This window comes from Zea mays, chromosome 10 (genome assembly GCF_902167145.1).
Source record: "Zea mays cultivar B73 chromosome 10, Zm-B73-REFERENCE-NAM-5.0, whole genome shotgun sequence".
Lineage (NCBI taxonomy): Eukaryota > Viridiplantae > Streptophyta > Magnoliopsida > Poales > Poaceae > Zea > Zea mays.
The window spans coordinates 99,400,867-99,408,056 of NC_050105.1; positions in this window are offsets into that span (position 1 = coordinate 99,400,867).

Genomic DNA, 7,190 nt, shown 5'->3' on the forward strand with positions numbered 1-7,190 from the left:
TCCACTTGGAGAATTTGTCGATGGCGACCAGCAGGTGCGTGTAGCCCCCGGGTGCCTTCTGCAAGGGGCCGACGAGGTCCAGACCCCACACAGCGAAGGGCCAGGTGATGGGTATCGTCTGCAGAGCCTGAGCGGGTAGGTGGGTCTGCCTCGCGTAGAATTGACACCCTTCGCAGGTGCGGACAATTCTAGTGGCGTCGGCCACCGACGTCGGCCAGTAGAAGCCTTGTCGGAAAGCATTCCCGACAAGGGCTCGAGGTGCTGCGTGATGGCCGCAAGCCCCCGAGTGTATCTCTCGCAGGAGTTCCTGACCTTTGGCGACGGAGATGCATCGCTGGAGGATGCCAGAGGGGCTGCGGTGGTAGAGCTCCTTCTCATATCCCAGCAAGACGAACGACTTGGCGCGCCGCGCCACCCGCCGAGCCTCGGCTCGGTCGAGGGGTAGCTCTCCTTGGTGGAGATATTGCAGGTACGGGGTTTGCCAGTTTCGATCAGGCGTGGCCCCGCTTCGCTCCTCCTCGACGCGCAGTGCCTCACCCTCGGGGGCCGAGGGTACCTCAGGCTGAACCGAGGGCGCCTTGGGCCGAGCTGAGGGTGCCTCGAGCTGTGCCGAGGGTACCTCGGGCTGGGCCGAGGGTACCTCGGACTGGGCCGAGGGCGCCTCAGGCTCGGGCGTGTCGTCGATCTTGATGGAGGGTTGGTGCAGATCCCGGGAGAAGACGTCCGGGGGAACCGTTGTTCGCCCCGAGGCTATTTTAGCCAGCTCGTCCGCAGTCTTGTTGTAGCGCCGAGCGATGTGGTTAAGCTCGAGCCCGTAGAACTTGTCTTCCAAGCGCCGAACCTCATCGCAGTAGGCCTCCATCTTCGGGTCGCGGCTGTGGGAGTTCTTCATGACTTGGTCGATGACGAGCTGCGAGTCACCGCGGGCGTCGAGGCGCCGGACCCCTAGCTCGATGGCGATCCGCAACCCATTGACCAAAGCCTCATACTCAGCCACATTGTTGGACGCCGGGAAATGGAGGCGTAGCACATAGCGTATGTGTTTCCCGAGGGGCGAGATGAAGAGTAGGCCTGCGCCGGCTCCCATCTTCATCAACGACCCGTCGAAAAACATGGTCCAGAGCTCCGGTTGGATCGGAGCCGTCGGTAGCTGGGTGTCGACCCATTCGGCCATGAAGTCCGCCAAGACCTGGGACTTGATGGCCTTTCGAGGGGCGAACGAGATTGTCTCGCCCATGATTTCCACCGCCCACTTTGCAATCCTACCCGAGGCCTCTCGGCACTGGATGATCTCCCCCAGGGGGAAGGATGAAACCACAGTTACCGGATGAGACTCGAAGTAGTGTCGCAACTTCTGCCGTGTCAGGATCACTGCATACAGCAGCTTCTGAACTTGTGGGTAGCGGATCTTGGTTTCGGACAGTACTTCGCTGACGAAGTAAACTGGCCTCTGAATGGGCAATGCATGCCCCTCTTCTTGCCTCTCGACCACAATCGCGGCGCTAACCACCTGAGTGGTCGCGGCGACGTAGACCAAGAGGGCTTCTCCGGCAGCTGGAGGCACCAAGATAGGCGCCTTTGTGAGGAGCGCCTTCAGGTTTCCGAGAGCTTCCTCGGCCTCAGGGGTCCAAGTGAAGCACTCGGCCTTCCTTAAGAGGTGGTACAGAGGTAGACCTCTTTCGCCGAGGCGTGAGATGAAGCGGCTCAGAGCCGCGAGACATCCCATGACCCTCTGTACGCCTTTCAAGTCCTTGATGGGCCCCATGCTGGTGATGGCTACGATCTTCTCCGGGTTAGCTTCGATGCCCCGCTCGGAGACGATGAACCCCAAGAGCATGCCTCGGGGCACCCCAAAGACACACTTCTCGGGATTGAGCTTGACGCCTTTCGCCTTGAGACATCGGAATGTCGCTTCAAGGTCGGAAAGGAGGTCGGAAGCTTTCCTCGTCTTAACTACGATGTCATCGACGTAGGCCTCGACCGTGCGGCCAATGTGTTCGCCGAACACATGGTTCATGCACCGCTGGTACGTCGCGCCCGCATTCCTCAAGCCGAACGGCATGGTGACATAGCAGTACATGCCGAAGGGTGTGATGAAAGAAGTCACGAGCTGGTCTGACTCTTTCATCCTGATTTGATGATACCCTGAGTAGGCATCGAGGAAAGACAGGGTTTCACACCCAGCAGTGGAATCCATGATTTGATCGATGCGAGGCAGAGGGTAGGGAACCTTCGGACATGCTTTGTTGAGACCAGTGTAGTCTACACACATCCGCCATTTCCCCCTTTCTTTCTCACAAGCACAGGGTTGGCAAGCCATTCGGGATGGAATACCTCTTTGATGAACCCTGCCGCCATTAGCTTGTGGATCTCCTCGCCTATGGCTCTGCGCTTCTCCTCGTCGAATCGGCGCAGAGGCTGCTTGACGGGTCGGGCTCCGACTCGAATGTCCAGCGAGTGCTCGGCGACATCCCTCGGTATGCCGGGCATGTTCGAGGGACTCCACGCGAAGACGTCGGCGTTCGCGCGGAGAAAGTCGACGAGCACTGCTTCCTATTTGGGATCGAGCCCGGAGCCGATCCGGATCTGCTTGGAGGCGTCGCCGCTGGGGTCGAGGGGGACGGCCTTAACCGTCTCCACTGGCTCGAAGTTGCCGGCATGACGTTTCACGTCTGGCACCTCCTTAGAGAGGCTTTCCAGGTCGGCGATGAGGGCCTCGGACTCGGCGAGGGCCTCGGCGTACTCCACGCACTCCACGTCGCATTCGAACGCGTGTTTGTACGTGGGGCCGACGGTGATGACCCCGTTGGGGCCCGGCATCTTGAGCTTCAGGTAGGTGTAGTTGGGGACGGCCATGAACTTTACGTAGCATGGCCTTCCCAGTACCGCGTGGTAGGTTCCTCGGAACCCGACCACCTCGAACGTCAGGGTCTCCCTTCGGAAGTTGGAGGGTGTTCCGAAGCAGACGGGAAGGTCGAGTTGTCCGAGGGGCTGGACGCGCTTCCCGGGAATGATCCCATGGAAGGGCGCAGCGCCTGCTCGGACGGAGGACAGATCGACACGCAGGAGCCCGAGGGTCTCGGCGTAGATGATGTTGAGGCCGCTGCCTCCGTCCATGAGGACCTTGGTGAGCCTGACGTCGCCGATGACGGGGTCGACGACGAGCGGGTATTTCCCCGGGCTCGGCACGTGGTCGGGGTGGTCGGCTTGGTCGAAGGTGATGGTCTTGTCGGACCAGTCTAGGTAGACTGGCGCCGCCACCTTCACCGAGCAGACCTCCCGGCGCTCTTGCTTGCGGTGCCGAGCCGAGGCATTCGCCGCTTGCCCACCGTAGATCATGAAGCAATCGCGGACCTCGGGGAACTCTCCTGCTTGGTGATCTTCCTTCTTGTCGTCGTCGCGGGCCCTGCCACCCTCCGCGGGTGGCCAGGCCATGTGGAAGTGGTGCCGAAGCATGACACACTCCTCAAGGGTGTGCTTGACGGGCCCCTGGTGATAGGGGCACAGCTCCTTGAGCATCTTGTCGAAGAGGTTGGCACCTCCAGGGGGTTTCCGAGGGTTCTTGTACTCGGCGGCGGCGACAAGGTCCGCGTCGGCGGCGTCGCGTTTCGCTTGCGACTTCTTGCCTTTCTTCTTGGCGCCGCGCTGAGTCGACGCCTCGGGAGCATCTTCCGATGGGCGGCCCTGGGGCTGCTTGTCCTTTCGGAAGATAGCCTCGACCGCCTCCTGGCCGGAGGCGAACTTGGTGGCGATGTCCATCAGCTCGCTTGGCCTCCCTGGTGGGGGTCTTGCGACCCAGCTTGCTCACCAGGTCGCGGCAGGTGGTGCCGGCGAGGAACGCGCCGATGACATCCGAGTCGATGATGTTGGGCAGATCGGTGCGCTGCTTCGAGAATCGCCGGATGTAGTCCCGGAGAGACTCTCCTGGCTGCTGCCGGCAGCTTCGGAGGTCCCAGGAATTCCCGGGGCGCACGTACGTGCCCTGGAAATTGCCGGCGAAAGCTTGGACTAGGTCGTCCCAGTTGGAGATCTGCCCCGGAGGCAGGTGCTCCAACCAGGCGCGAGCGGTGTCGGAGAGAAACAGGGGGAGGTTACGGATGATGAGGTTGTCATCGTCCGTTCCACCCAGTTGGCAGGCCAGACGGTAGTCCGCGAGCCACAGTTGCGGTCTCGTCTCCCCTGAGTACTTTGTGATAGTAGTCGGGGGTCGGAACCGGGTCGGGAACGGTGCCCGTCGGATGGCCCGGCTGAAGGCCTGCGGACCGGGTGGTTCGGGCGAGGGACTCCGATCCTCCCCGCTGTCGTAGCGTCCCCCACGCCTGGGGTGGTAGCCTCGGCGCACCCTCTCGTCGAGGTGGGCCCGACGGTCGCGGTGATGGTGCTCGTTGCCGAGGCGGCCCGGGGCCGCAGGCGCGGTGTTGCGCGTGCGCCCGGTGTAGACCGAGGCTTCCCGCATGAAACAGGAAGTCGCGGCATGAGGTTCCGAGGGGTACCCCTGCCTTCGGGAGGCAGAGCTCTCGGCCCGTCGGACCGCGGCGCCTTCCAGGAGATTCTTGAGCTCCCCCTGGATTCGCCGGCCCTCGGTGGTTGATGGCTCCGGCATCGCGCGGAGAAGCATCGCTGCTGCAGCTAGGTTCTGGCCGACCCCACTAGATGCGGGTGGTGGCCTGACCCTGACGTCGTCGGCGATGCGATGCTTGAAGCCCTGGGGCAGATGACGTATTTCTCCGGCCGGGGGTTGGCCCGCCCATGCCTGCCCGACGTCCCGGCGGATCGGCTCAAGCGCTCCTGCTCCCTCGTCGAGCCTGGCCTGCACCCCGTGGATTTGCTCGAGCTGTGGGTCATGCCCCCCCGCCTGATCGGGGATCACAACTAGCTCCCGTGGGATGTCAACGCGGGGCACCGGCCTAGGGAGATCATCGTCCTCCGGCATGCCGAGATGATTGCCTTCGGAGGGACCCCCTAGATCGACGTGGAAACATTCGCGGCTTGGGCCGCAGTCCTCGTCGCCGAGGCTGCGGCTACCGTCGGAACAGTCGGAGAGGCAGTAGTCACATGCGGTCATGAAGTCCCGCATGGCACTGGGGTTGCCAAGTCCAGAGAAATCCCAGCAGATGCTAGGCTCGTCGTCTTCCTCGGACCCAGAGGGCCCGTAGGTCGAGACGTCCGTCAGCCTGTCCCAAGGCGACCGCACGCGAAACCCCAGAGGGTTTGGACTCGCCTCTACGAGAGCGCCCGCCAAAGCGGGGTCGCTAGGCGGGTTGAGGCTGAATCCAAATGACGTGGGATGGGAATCGGTCGGTACCTCTTGGTCGACGAGCGGCGATAAAGTCACGTCGAGGGCTGACTGCACCGTCGTCTCAGGTATGAGGGTGACGCCCAGCAAGCTTTTCGCGAGCGCGCTGGCGTCGTCCGCTTGCTCGGGATTGGCGTGTCGCGGGGAGACGGTGCTCGTCTTCGTCTCAAGCGCGAAGTCGATACCCGGTGCGCCCCCCATCGGGGTGCCGGCGCTGTCGACTCGCTCGACAGCCGACAAGGCGCTGCCTCCTGCTTGGCCTTGGTTGCCCTGCCTTCCCCTCCGTCGGCGGGGAAGAGGGCAGGATGAGCTCGAAGGTTGTTCTTCCACCACGCGGGGAAGACGTCGTCGTTTCCGTCGCCGGCGGGCGGGCTGTCGGCCGCCATTGTTGTTGTCGCGCGGCGGTGGAAGGAGTATCATGTCGTAGCTGCCGTCGAGGGACATGAACTCAAGACTCCCGAAACGGAGCACCGTCCTGGGTTGGAGAGGTTGCTGGAGACTGCCCATCTGGAGCTTGACGGGAAGCTGTTTGTCAACACGCAGCAGGCCCCTACCTGGCGCGCCAACTGTCGGCGTTTCGAGACCGGGGGGTCCCTGGGCCGACGAGTGAATGTCGCCGCGTGCCCCAGCCCAGATGGGTCGAGCGCGAGGGCGAGCGCGAAGGGGGAGAGCGAGGCGGCCGGAGACCGGCGTGAGAGAGGTGGGAATCCCGCAGCCTTCGTGTTCGTCCCGCGCCCAGGTCGGGTGCACTTGCAGTAGGGGGTTACAAGCGTCCACGCGGGAGAGGGAGCGAGCGGCTTCAAGCGAGCGCCTGTCTCGTCCTCGTCCCCGCGCGGCCAACCCTCTCTAAGAGGGCCCTGGTCCTTCCTTTTATAGGCGTAAGGAGAGGATCCAGGTGTACAATGGGGGGTGTAGCAGAGTGCTACGTGTCTAGCGGAGGAGAGCTAGCGCCCTAAGTACATGCCGTTGTGGCAACCGGAGAGATTTTGGCACCCAGCTGGTGTGATGTCGTGGCCGTCGGAGGAGCGATGGAGCCTGGCGGAGGGACAGCTGTCGGAGCGGTCGAGTCCTTGCTGACGTCCTTTTGCTTCCGTAAGGGGGCTGAGAGCCGCCGTCGTCACAGAGTATGCGGGGCGCCATCATTGCCTATCTGGCGGAGCGAGCCAGATGGGACACCGGTCTTGTTCCCTGCGGCCCGAGTCAGCTCGGGGTAGGGTGATGATGGCGCCTCCTGTTGACGTGGCTGGCCTGCGCCCTAGGTTGGGCGATCTGGAAGCTCCTCCGAAGCCGAGGTCGAGTCTGTCTTCCGTGGCCGAGGTCGAGTCCGAGCCCCTGGGTCGGGCGAGGTGGAGTTCGTCATCTTCTGGGGCTGAGCCCGTGTCCGAGCCCTGGGTCGGGCGGAGCGGAGTTCGTCGTCTTCTGGGGCTGAGCCCGTGTCCGAGCCCTGGGTCGGGCGGAGCGGAGTTCGCCGTCTTCTGGGGCTGAGCCCGTGTCCGAGCCCTGGGTCGGGCGGAGCGGAGTTCGCCGTCTTCCGGGGCTGAGCCCGAGTCCGAGCCCTGGGTCGGGCGAAGCGGAGTTCGTCGTCTTCTGGGGCTGAGCCCGTGTCCGAGCCCTGGGTCGGGCGGAGCGGAGTTCGCCGTCTTCTGGGGCTGAGCCCGTGTCCGAGCCCTGGGTCGGGCGGAGCGGAGTTCGCCGTCTTCTGGGGCTGAGCCCGAGTCCGAGCCCTGGGTCGGGCGAAGCGGAGCTTCCTATGGTGCCTTCGGCAGGGCCTGACTGCCTGTCAGTCTCACTCTGTCAAGTGGCACCGCAGTCGGAGTGGCGCAGGCGGCGCTGTCCTTCTGTCAGGCCGGTCAGTGGAGCGGCGAAGTGACGGCGGTCACTTCGGCTCTGCCGG